General features: G+C 36.0%; 1 protein-coding gene across 1 annotated transcript in view; it reads right to left on the reverse strand.

Annotated features, from left to right (window-relative positions):
• rnf144a (ring finger protein 144A) overlaps positions 1 to 12,953 on the reverse strand; it is a 28,163-nt gene extending 15,210 nt beyond the window's left edge. The window contains exon 1 of the mRNA XM_023352279.1: positions 12,489 to 12,953. The gene's annotated coding sequence lies outside the window, so the exon portion shown is untranslated. The remainder of the gene's footprint in view (positions 1 to 12,488) is intronic.
• Positions 12,954 to 13,346: the final 393 nt, after the last annotated feature.

Raw genomic sequence — 13,346 nt, forward strand, 5'->3', positions numbered from 1 at the left:
ATTCAGTTAGTTTTAATTAGTTTTTAAGAGTGCATCTACTAGTTTTTATTAATTATTATTAATAAAATATTATTTAGTTTTAATACTTAATCTTTAGGTGCAGAATTCAAAAACATTGATTGGGTAATGAATATTCAAGAGAAGATAACATTTAATTATTGTTGAATAACCAACTGACTCTGGTTTTTTCTCCCAAGTTTTGCTGTCGCCATTTTGGGGACTAGCATAAGGTTACTAGGACGATTACGGAGTGACGTAACTGGCCGACAGCTGACGTGAACTTGCTTGTGTGAAGAAAAAAAATCACTAGTTCGAAAGGCTAATAAATAGAATCATAAACACAAAAACATAAGAATTATACCTATAATTTCAGTATATTTTAGTTTTATAAACGCACAAAATAGTTCCAGTTAATTACCGATTTTATTTATTTCAGTTTACAGAAATGTTCTCTTGATTTCAGTTTTTACTATTTTGTTAGTTTTAATTAACTATAACAATAAAGACTATAATATAATAATATAATAAAGACTTTAGCTGCTCAACCTCTCACAGCTAGCTTAGCAAAGTTGGTGGCAACATCTAACTCGCTCACTTTATGGTTACCTAGCAACTCATTCATTCTTTGGTTGCCTAGCAACAACTTGTAGAGTAATAACTTGCGCAGCCACGGTGCCTTATAACTGCTTAAAAAATGTTAAAAAACAACGGCGTTGAGTGAAAACTGTCGATAAAACAGGAAAGTTCAATGCCACAAGTTTGGAATACATTAGAAAACAGGTAGTTTCCCTCAACAGGGAGCAGCCTGTGGGTCTCTGTGTCGGATGAATGGGCAGGTCGGGTAAAAAGTAATAAAAAATAATCAATAAGGTAAGAGCTGGGAGTCAAATGCAATCCTAAGTGGTTGTCCCCATGTGTCGGTCATCACTCTGAAAGGCTGCTCTTATATTAACAAGCTGCAGCATAATTTATGACCTAACGACTTAATGGCCCAGAGAGAAACCCACAAACATGCATTAAAACATGCGGCGGGTCGGGTTATGGAGGCCTGGAGGGCACCAAGACGGACAAAAAATAATGCTGCTGTAACTCATATTAATTCAAATTCTTCAAAGAGTTATTGCAGATAGTGATGGTTATTATTAGGACAAATCTCTTGTAGCAGTCTGTGTTACAGTGAATTTGAAGAAGCCTCTGACTGAAGACACTGTTCAGAGTGTTTCACAGGAAACTAAAGGATTAAAAATACCACAAGTTCACTGCAGATTTAGTTAAAAGTATTCCTGATTTTCATCTCCTCATCTTTCCTGATAACTTTTAACAAACAAAAGTTTGTAAACAGACTAATTAATGTTTCATATTAATTAAGCTGTGGTGGAACAAACGGTTGACAGAATGTTAATTGTGCATAAAGATTTCATTTCTACATCCTGCAAACCAGAAACTTTCCTAATTTACTGCGTTTTAAAAATAATATTGTTTTTATTTACTGCTGTGGGAAACATTAAAATTATAAGAATATTGAACATTTTCAGCTGAGTTGACGGTTTCCAGTGTGAAATTATATAACATGACATCACAGTATTGTGTAAGACTTTGTTTACGTTCCTCAGTGAATGTGGAAGCAAACTGCAGAGAGAGAGCAAAAGAGATCAGTTCATTTCCCTCCTGCACAAACTCAGCTGCCGCCATGTTGGACAGGGCATGGAGCGCGGGACAATGAGGAAACATTCCTGACAATAATCTATAAGAAGTTAAACAATAAGCTTTCTTTAGTTCTAACCAGAATGAAAATGAGTAATAAATAAGTTGATTAAATTATCTAAACGACACATTCAACGTAAATGAGACCCAGATCGGCCGGTCGCTCGGTGAGGAAGGCCATTATTCTGTAATAAGCAGCTCCTCCCTCATCACTTCCTTCCTGCTTTTCTGTCCCTTTGGAACAAATAAGTGGAAGGCTACGTTTCATCTGCGTCGTTTCCTCCTGCTGACGAGATTTCTAAGACTGTTTCTCACCAGGAGGCCATTTATTATAAGCTCAATTTAAAAATTCAATGTTTTTATGCAGGGGTGTCCAAAGTGTGGCGCAGGGGCCATTTGTGACCCTTTGATGAATTTTGTATGGCCGCTGACTACAATTCAAGAATGGCACAAACATGGCCTTCCAACACTTTTTGTAATTTTTTTATAATAGCAAATGTTTTACTTCTAAAGCTGAAACAAGCTGTACAACACAAAGATTTTTTCTTGATGTTTGCCCCTGAATACTTTCACCTTTTGGATTTTGGCCAAAAGTTTGGAGACCCCTGCATTAGGATGTGTTCGCACCAGTCCTGTTTTCAATAAAGTCCGGTTCGGTCGGGGCGGTGTGAACGCGTAACCAACCAGAAAAAAATAAAACCTCGGTCCGAGTTCAGCTAAACTGAACTCTGGTTTGAATTCATATGTGAACGCCAAGCAGATCAAAGCAGGAAATGGACTACAACGCACAGCATTCTGGGTAAGTGCAACGAAACAAGCTTGCTAGCTTAGAGCTAGAGAGAGAAATGACTAGTGCTTTTTTCTAAGGTCAACAGAAAAAAGCTTAATAAAGTTTGACGTCTGTTTTGAAGTTATGCTTATCGGCAGTTAAAAACTCTAAGCAGTTTAGATGTTTATTATTCATGCTCTTATTTTGAAGTTTCTTTACAGAGCAGCTCTGTTTCCTCCCTTCAAGATCTCAACCTGTAAAGCAAATGATACTTATTTGGTATCCAGAATGTGCTGCATTTCGTTCAACAGTAAACTTTTTAAAGTCTATTCCGGCAAAATCGGCCTCAGTTAGCAAAACTATGAAACTGAAACTCTGAGTTATTTAACTCAGAGTTTCAGTCTCATAACTCTGAAATTCATAACAGTGATTCTCTGTTCCAAAGAATCACTTCCTGTAGCAAACAGGAAGTGATTCAGGTCTAATTAGTCCTATAAATCAATAAATCGCAATAAATCAATTATTTACATGACAAATTAAAATGAGCTCAATAATTTCCATTTGAATGATTTATCGTCGTTTTCTTTCTACAAAATTGGATGATAAAAATCTTCAGTCTGGTGTTTTTGTCGTTTTTTGAAGAACAATTTTGCTTACAGAGACTTCAAAATTCATTCTGATTGTTTTTTTGTTTATGTTCTACATTTAAAATATCTTCCAGTTCCAGGGTTAAATGTCCATAATAAATGAAAGTTTATTGCATTATTTTGCCATTAGCATTATATTTCTTGAAAATGGTCTCAAAACAACAATACTATCGTGTATCGCAATAACTTCTGCGACAATTTATCAGCCAAATTATAACCCTTAGAGGGCGATATACTGTGTCGTGACACGTTTTGTATTACAGAAACTTTATTATAACTACAGCCTGTTAAAAACCTAATAAAATGACACGAAGCGAATGCCGAAATGAGACAAAGCAGATAAATATATTTCCACCAGTTTGACTCAGAAAATTTACTTTACAGGAAGGAAGTGAACAATTAAATGTGAAGAGCCAGCGGTGAAATCAGCTGGGCTGTAGTTATGTTTGCCACAGAGAAAACAACCAAACAGTTTAATTATCGTGTTAATGGCTGTTTGCCCAGTTTGGCCACGCAGGCAGCAGGATTACAGGATTCACCCGACTCAACAGCGGCGGAGCAGCTTTCTGCAAAAAACTGAGAAATGGATTTTCCTCTCCTAAAAACTTACATGGATTTAAGATTTTATGACAAATTTTTGTGGTATAATTGTAACAAAGTGAATAAATGAATGTATGCCTCACATCCGTTTTAAAAATTACTGGTCACCTAAAAAAATTTATTTTTATCACTAAGCTGTACACACTAATTTTACATTAGTTATATTTTGAAATGTGTTGATATTTAATGATATTTTTATTGAACAGTGGAGAAAATAGTAAAACTAAGAATCCTGACAATATGGCCATAATTAATTGGAATTTATTGTGACAAGAATAAATCAAAATTCTTATCATAATTAGACATTTATCATGATAAATGATGTAACAAATTTAAAAAAATAAAAAGTTTCTCAAACTGTAGACCTTGATGTTATGCAAAATAAACTTGACATCCTTCACTTTATTTTGTGATAAAGATTATGATAAAAAAAACTATATATTATTTAGGTAATTAATAGCAATACCGACATTTATTGATGTTCTCGTTGAACAAAAAGTGGAGACTTTACATCAATTATTTTTCAGATTAACCGACTTATAATGAAATAAAGCAGAAGATTTTATTATTTTTATTTTTTACAAAGTTTGAACCAGGTGAAAGTAACACTGCCTTTATGCTTCTGGGTAGGACACATTTTACAGACAAAAAAAAAGGTTTTTCCCTCATAAATGTTTATGTTGTTGTACAGTTTTGGCCTAATTAAAGCTCTGAAGACGTTGTTCTCACATCAAAACATCATATATTAGAGTCTGCATTCTCCAGTTAGCGATTAATCAATCACTAAATTAGCTGACGATTATTCCACTAATCGATTAATCACGATTAATCGTTTCAGGACTATTTGAAAAACATCACTCTGTTTCGAAGGACTCTAAGGAGCTTGAATTTTGAAATTGAATGACTAAGACAACGTGAATTGGTAGAGCTTAAACATTGCTAAACGTGCGTCACATCTCTCGTTTGTGTTAAGTAACTCCACACAGGAAGTCCAGAACGAGCGCACTTCCTTCGGAGAGGCGTCTCTGCTCATGAAGTTCTCCTCGGCTAAGTGAAGACGACGGGAAGTCCACGCTTGGCCTGCTCCTAGTGACGGAGGCAGAGAGCCTGGGCAAAGGGTCGACTCTGCTGCCAGCCTGGTGTCACTCTGCAGCTTCAGCTATCGGCACAAACAAAACCAAAACCTTCTGCAGACTATTGAGCTGGGCGATGCGAACCCAACGTTGATCACTGTATTTCACTGTGCTATTCTGATAACAGTGAATTTATGTCTTATTTTTTGGCATTCGTTTCCATTGACCTTATTATTTACGTCTCACATGAACAAACTTATTTATGCACAATTTTCATCGTGTTTCTTATTTTGTGGAAACAGCAATTGGAACATTTTTATTTCGATAAAAGGTTTGACATATTTGTAATGGAAACGCAGTTTGTGTATCACCACAAAGACAAATACTATATTTAAAATGTTTCCTTAAGACACCAGTCACATAAAGGCGTGAGATTTCTATCACTAAACTGCACATTTATGTTCAAATTTATTGGTATTTATTTATGTTTTCTTTGAACAAACAGTTAAGAAAGTAGTAAAACTATAAATCCTGACAATAAGGACATCATCAATTAGGATTAATCGACAAAGAAAGATAAAAAAAATTCTTATTATAAGAGATTTATCACAATAAATGATGAACAATACAATAAGTATAGAAATCACAATGTCATAGGAAGCTCCGGAGACAAAAATAAGCAGTTTGGTTTCATGAAGGAATAAAAACTAATCAATTTATCTTCATAAAAGCGTGACTGTAATCTGTATCGGTGACACTGTGAATTTCTCCCAGACTCTGACATTTGGTTCCTGTTGTGAGACATAATATGGGATCATTTGCACAGATCACAAGGAAATGAGATCTGCTCAGAAATATCCAGTAAAGGCTGATTTTAATCAGTGGAGTGAGCCGGGTCGTCTTGCTCCAGGAAACAGAAGAAAATGCAACAAGAAGCTCGTTCAAGTACAAAAGGTTTGATACTGAAACTGTATCAAACCTTCTGGAAAAATAAGTCCAGAACTACCAAAACATTAAAAAAAACTATGTGCAGGGTTTAAGAGTTTAAACTAAAACATGACATAAGATTCAGACATGTATGAAATAAAAACAGGTGTACCCCAAGGCACAGGTCTTGGTCCATCTCTGTTTAGATTTTGGTGTAATAAACAATTTGCCATATTCATGCTTGTGTTTATATTGAGAGCCAAAGCCTGATCAGAACTAAAATTCAAACTGGGTCAGGTCAAAATTTCATTTATACAGCATATAGCACAGAAAAAACTAACCGAAAATGAATGTTTAGTTTAGTTTATTTAGTCTAAACAGAAGAGGAGATATTTACCCTCAGGTGCAGAAGTTAATCAGACTATAACAAACGCATGTGGCTCCGCTCCAATCAGTCACAAATCCCAGATTTCCTCTTGACTCATCCTGCGGTTACAACAAGCGACAAAATGGAACGAAAAACAGAAACATTTACAAAACTAAGCCAGCAGAGAGCAAAGCCAGAGGTCTGGAAACATTTCCAGTAAGAGCAAAAAGTAAGGAACTGAAAATAATGTCGTCCAATTATTTAGTCATATTTTCAAATTTTCTGTCAAAGTTTTAAATTTTTTAACACACAAACACAGTTAGCTGCTGGTGGGCTCCCTTATTGCCTCAACAACCGGGCTTATCAACCCCGAGGTCATTAATGAGTTTACTTTAATAAAAAACTGAAATAAGAGAGTGTGCTGCAGAGCGCCGTCATTCTGCTGGACAATAGAGTCTTCATGGTAAGCAGAGGGGAGAGCGCCACTCCAACAGAGAGCCACTCACAGGCTAATCTCTGGCGCAGCGTCCGGCGCTCACACACACGGCCTGAACTGTCCCAGGAATCAGCATCCAGGATTTTCAGACAAAACAAGAGTCTGCAGTCAGTTTCAGCCCAGATTCTCATTCAGAGAGAGCATGGCGATGTGTTCACTACCAGATACCGTCTGGAACGACTGTGATAACGATAAAGATTTTGATAAAAAATGATATCTGTTACTTATTTTTAGGTAATAAATAGTTTTGCAGGACAGTGGCAGCATTTATACCACCATACACACAAATATTGTTATTGAAATAATATATAGTATTTGAAATGTATGTTTCAAATACGTTATAAACAGAAAAGAAAAAAGGAGGAGTAAATTTCCATCAAAAATTTCTGAAATTTTCTAGAAAGAAAATAATGAATTTTTCCTCCGAAGGACGTGTACCTGAAAAGAACTCAGAAATTTTCTAGAAAAGTTTGAAAACTTCAAAAATTTGCTAGAAAAAAGTGAGAAATTTTTTGATTAATCTCAGAAATTTTGAAGCATACATTTTGAATTTATGCATTCAAAACATTAAAGTTATAAAGCTGTAAAAAATAAACTTTTGAAATTAATCTCTAGAGAAATTTTCTAGAGAAAATGCAGAAATGTTGGAGTTTGAAAAGTTTAAAATTTGCTCAAAAAAATCTGAAGTTTTGACTTTATTTGCAGAAAATTTATAGACAAATCTCTAAAATTACTAAGTTCGAAAAGCTGAGAAATTGCTAGAAAAAACTCAAAATTTTATCTAAAGCTCAGACATTTTCTAGAAAAAATGTGGAAATTTCTGGTTTCAACAGTTAAAAATTCTTGACTTTTGAAACTCAGAAATTTTTTAATTTTTCCAAATTTTCTTCTAGAAAGTTTATCAGATTAATCTGAAAATTTCAGATATTTTTGTTTATTTACTCTTTTGTATTTCTCTCTCACCGTCATAGAAATAAGCTTCTTCAGGACACTGCTTAAAAAAAGTAGTATATTAACATTTACTGATGATTAATATAACTATGCTGCATAGAGCATTTAAATCTTATTTTCTGATTTACCAATATTTGTTGATGTTCTCAAAATGGGAGAAAATATCAAACACTTCCAATCATGCTGTTATTTTTTAAAATTTAACATCCATAACTGAAATTTTGCATGACAATGACAAATCAAAATGAAGAAATCAGGACATATTTTAGGAGTCTCAGGGAAACCGTGGGAGGAGGAAGCTTCGACCTGACGTAGGAAAGGGTTCGACTTCCTGTTGGGTTCGCCGCAGACACAAAAAGGAAGTGACCCCATCAAACGAGACGAAAGGAAACCCCTTCAAAGGTCGACGGAGAGCCGAAAACGGCACCAGAACCTTGAATCAGAGCAGGGAGCTGCGGTGTGAGAAGCCATCGCGCCGCCTTTTGGGGCCTATTTGTTCCAAATCGCAGCAGCATTTAGCCGAACACAAACAACAGGAACGTCCAGGTTTGATCCAGTTCACTGGAAAACCAAGAACTCAAACGTCCAAAGATTTGGAATATTGTTTAAAGTTTAGTAAGATACCAGGGGATAATTGTCATAATAAGCAATAAATCAACTAATCGAACGATAAATTAAAACTAGCTCAATAGTTTTCATTTGCAATTATTTTCTCTTTCTATCAAAAGCTGGATGATAAAATTCTTCAGTCTCATGTTTTGCCATCAACTAGCTCCTTTTCTGAAAGACAATTTTGTTTACAGAAACTTCAAAATTGATTTTATTTTATTTCGTTTCTGTTGTTTTATTTATTTTGGATATTTAAAATAAATTCCAATTCCAGTGTCAAATGTTCATTTGAATTCTTGCATTATTATTATGACATTACCATTAAATTACTTGAAAATTGTCTCAAAACAACAATATTATCGTGTATCACAATAACTTCTGGGACAATTTATCGTCCAGATAAATTTGTTATATAATAATTCAGGATGAGAATATTTTACTGTCTCACAATTCACTTTAGTTCTGATTTTTGTAGCTATAATTTTGAATCAAAATGTTAATTCATAATCACGATACATGGTATCATTTATCATGTATTGTGATGTTTTATTTTGTATATTTAAAACATCTTCCAGGTCCAGAGTTAATTGTTCTTTAGAAATTAAAGTTTATTGACCTTTGAGAGGGCAAACCTGCGTTATCTAGCAATTATCAATATATTACTTGAATATCCTCTCAAAATAACAATATTATCATTTATCGCAATAACTACCAGGACTATTTATCATCCAGTAAAATTTGTGATTGTGACAAATTTGTAGTAGTTTCAAAATGCCAAAATACTGAAAAAAAACTACTTTAATTCATGTAAATTTAAAACACTGATTGAAAATATGAATGAATAATCTGAGTTTATGTTTTAAGAAAATTAATTTTCAAAGCTGAAATTATGGGACGGTCTCATAAAAGCTGAACACTGTTAGGGAGGGACTGATTTAAATGATGCTTCAGTTCACATGACTAATGTACATCTTTGGAGGCCATTAACACGATGATTTATTCATGTTTTGGGCCAACATGTGATCCGTCCCAGATGAGAAATCCAGTCCTGGACCAGCAGGTTGCCATGTTTGTATGTAGGGACGCAAAAAACATGTATGATATTAATTATCGGATATCGGCCCAAATTTTCATATCAATGCATATCTAGTTGCAATATTTACCTTTTTTCCTCCTTCTCCTCTGTTCTTCCATTATACTTTAAATTAGGGGTGTCCAAAGTGTGGTCAAGGGGCCCCAAGTGGCCCTTGCAACCAATTTTTTGTGGCCGCTTGTCTGCATTTCAAAAATGACACAGATTTGGCCCTTTGGTTGGTAGTTTGTCATTATATTAGCACAAGAATTTCAATGACAAATTGAATTCTTCTTCAACTGAAACTGTTAAGCACAGAGTACTTTTTTGTTTAATTTTAAATTTAAAGTAAATGATTCTTATTTGAAAAAAGAATTACTAAATAAATGATTAGAGTACATTATTTTTTTCTATCAAAGTTGGGTAACAGTTGTGTTTTTAATTATGATTTATTATTATTATTTTTTTAAATAACTTGAATAATAAACATGAACCAGCAAAAGTCGAAACGAAACTCAAAAATAAAACAAAAAACACATCAAATATTTCCTCACTGGAGTAGGTGGATAAAAGGTAAAAAAAATAAAATAATAATAAATAGAAAAGAACAAACAAATGTAACAGAAAATGGATAAAAAATAAATAAATTAAACACAAAACAAATAAAATGGGGCAGTTAAAGGGATTAATGTATATACTAAATGTTTTTCTTGGGTTTTTAAAAAAAAAACATTAAAAAAGTTAGTAAACTGTCTTTATTAAGACAAAAAACACTTTGTTGCTTCATTAAATTATTGCATGTTTAATTTATTACTGAGCAGATAAAAAATTATTCAGAAAAAAAAATTTTTTTGGTTCTAAGTTGAAAAAACTAAATTTTAAGCAGTTTTGGCTCGATGCTGCATTTCTTGAGTCTGCCTTCTCTGTTTGATCAACTTCCAAATTAGTTGACCATTACTTCAACAATAGATTAATCACGATTAATTCGATTAATCGTTTCAGCCCTGCTGCTAGCCCTGCAGAGCTCTCAGGAAGCCATTAGGTGTCTTCTTCTTGTGTTTGTGTGACTCACTGAACTCTGCAGGCTCCCAGCCACGCAGCATTACTGAAATGCTAAATCTTGGAAAGTGTCAGCCGGTCAGCAGATTCCAAGGAGCGTTGCATAACGGCCGTCTCGTTTTACCTGCGAGAGCCGCTGCCGGCCAAAAGCACGCATGCAACCCATGGTGCTTCACCTGGAACCCGGCGCCAGCCGCATCACCCCCACCTCCCCAACAACAGCAACACACCGGAACCTCATTTAAGCCGTTGCACAAGCAGACAGACAGACCCTGAAGACAGACTACACCCAAACGGTCCGATCCAAACCTTTTGGGTGGAATCCACGGCAGAATAAAGGAATGATTGAGAGAGAGAGGAGGTGTTAGCATCGTTACCTAACCAGGTAACATCAGGCATGCAGAGCTGGGTAGTTACTCAACCACATCTACTGAATTACTTTTTTGAACAAATGTACTTTTAGGAATATTTTTACTTTGCTGTAATTTGAGTAATTTTATTATGGAGTATCTCTAATCTAAAGTAAAATTTCTGTGTTTTCTACCCACTGAATGGAAAACAGAAATGTTTTAACCAGAAACTCAGACACACACCAGCAGTTCCTGTTAAAGTTTAAAACGTTTTTATTGAAACAAACGAATTTAGAAAAGTTTTATTGTTTTTTGTTACTTGTATGAATTATTGTCATTTTCTCCTTAAAATAGCAAAATTTCCACTTAACTTTACATTTTGGTCTGATGATGTAATTTTTAAATAGTAAATGATTGATAATTTGATCAGTAATTGAGTAGATGTTTAACAAAATACTTTTTACTTGAGTAAAAATATGTTGTAGTAGTTTTACTCTTACGATAGTGTAATTGTTGGGCACTCTGCCCTCCTCTGCACCCAACTGGCCGTGAACTGGGAGTAATTAGGTCCCAGTGGGTCAAACAGGTTTCTAATCTGCTTAATGCTGAGATCGCTCTCCAGGCCACACACAAAACAAACCTGCGAAGGTGGCAGCTACGCATTTTATTTCTAGCGGTGAACCAATTGCAGTTTTGAGGGCGATCAGCGATCTTTATAGAGGCGGTATTATGTGTTTTACAGGTAAAGGTGCCATTTTATAGCACAATCAACCAATTATCTTAGCTTCAGTTGTTATAAATATGCTACAAATATGAGTCAAAATAAATTTTACTTTGTAGTTTGAAATTGGGCCTCTGTCTCTTTAAGAAACTCCTGCTCTTTCTGAATCTCTGCCTTCAGGAAGTCATCACAATATGGCTCCTTTATTAACCCCTTAACAACGTTTTTCCAGCGTTGCTCTGAGAAGTAGATCCTATGACAGTAGATCCTACCAGGTGTTTGCTAGTTGCTGTTGGCTAGTCTGAAGGAGCTGAGAGGGGGAGGAGCTGCGCCTCAAAGGCGGGGCTGGGTCCAACCAGGCACAACTGAATGAAAGAATCAAAGCAACAACTGCAGGTCTGTGTTTGATGAGGGAAAAGCACTCTGATGGAAAGAAAAACAAAAATCTATTTTACTTGATACAGCCCCTTACAACCTGCCAACACTGATTATGCCCAATATTTTTGTGTGAAGAGTTGCTAAATGTAGCTAAAGTCAGCAGGAAAGAGCCTTTTCCCCTGTCCTACCAACACAAACACAAACATAGAATCTCCTTCACTTTAATATTATAGATCAAAATGAAAGGTTGCATGAAAATGTTAAATGGAATAAAAATGTTTTTGATTGTGCAAAGGCTGGTTACTATGGCTGCCAAGACAAAAAAAACTTTGGCTGGACAATAAATTGTGGCAAAAGTTGTTGCGATAAACGATCATATCATCATACACCAAAAAAGCTAGTATGGAAATTAATCCACTAATCGTTTCGCCCCTAGTTGGTTTTTGATCACATATTTTGCTAAAGACTGCAGCTCTAAACCGACTCCATGAGAACCAGTTCAGCTGGTAATGACAGCGTATAGATGTCGCCTGCTCCTTGGAATGGAAATGTCAGGGAACTGAACGACCTTTCAGATCCATTCCGTGTCCCATGATGCCCCTAAAACCTCCGGAATGATTCTTTCTGGGGTCGTTATGAAGAGCAGCAGATTTCAGGGAGGGAAAGTGGAGGATTGGAGAAAACGCAGAGGTCTATAAATAAAACCAAATTAGCAGCTCGGAGAGCTCCTGCTGCGCTACGGTGGATGAGAGCGGAAAGCCTTACCTGGTCTCAATAGTTTGACCTCAGGAGGGTTGAAAAGATGATCTCCTGAATTGGATTAACGCCGCCGAGCCGTCAGTCAGTCAGGCGGAGGGGGAGAGCAGCCGCGGAGGGGTGATGCCCATCTTCACGTATCTGAGTCCGGGCCCTGACGAGGAGCAACAACCTCCGAAAACAAGCAGAAGCAGCGGGGAGGGGAGTCCGGGCTGCAGCTGACCCTCTCCTCTCCGGCGGGGAAGGGGGTTGTTTTCACACCGCGGAGGATCCAAACTCTCGATTTCCGGGGAGGAAGAAAGCGACGTCCAGCCGTCAGAAAACAACGGACAATCCTACAGCAAGGAAATCCGGGGGCGGCGTGTTTACCTCCCCTCAATTCCTGCTGCCGTTCTCGGTGGGGAATCAGCTGCTGCTCGCTGAAGAGACGCCATTTGTCTACAAGGAAAGGCTTCCAGTGGGCTGCGCAACACTGCCGCCCACAGGCGAAGTCAGGAGCTGCAGCTCGTTACATTACCGACAGCTCCCTCTGCTGGCCGAACGGCTCCATTACTTTTAGACCACTTTGGCTCAGATAATTTTGGTACCTTTTTTTTTTTTTTTACAGTTTTGTTTTGAAATTTAATTGTTTTTATTCACCATTTCCAAGAGTACAAACAGCAAAGTTGTAAACACATATAAATCACTGAATATTTCTGTCATGTCTGTAAAATCTGATTTTTTGTTTTCATATTGATGTATTTACTGTAGAAAAAAGAACAAAAAAAGGATATTTTGGAAGATAAAATAAGATAATCCTTTATTATTCCGACATTAAAAAAAAATTAAGTTGATTTTCCAACAAAAGAGCAACAGAAATAAAAACAA

Source organism: Xiphophorus maculatus, chromosome 19, assembly GCF_002775205.1.
Source record: "Xiphophorus maculatus strain JP 163 A chromosome 19, X_maculatus-5.0-male, whole genome shotgun sequence".
In the NCBI taxonomy this organism is placed as follows: domain Eukaryota; kingdom Metazoa; phylum Chordata; class Actinopteri; order Cyprinodontiformes; family Poeciliidae; genus Xiphophorus; species Xiphophorus maculatus.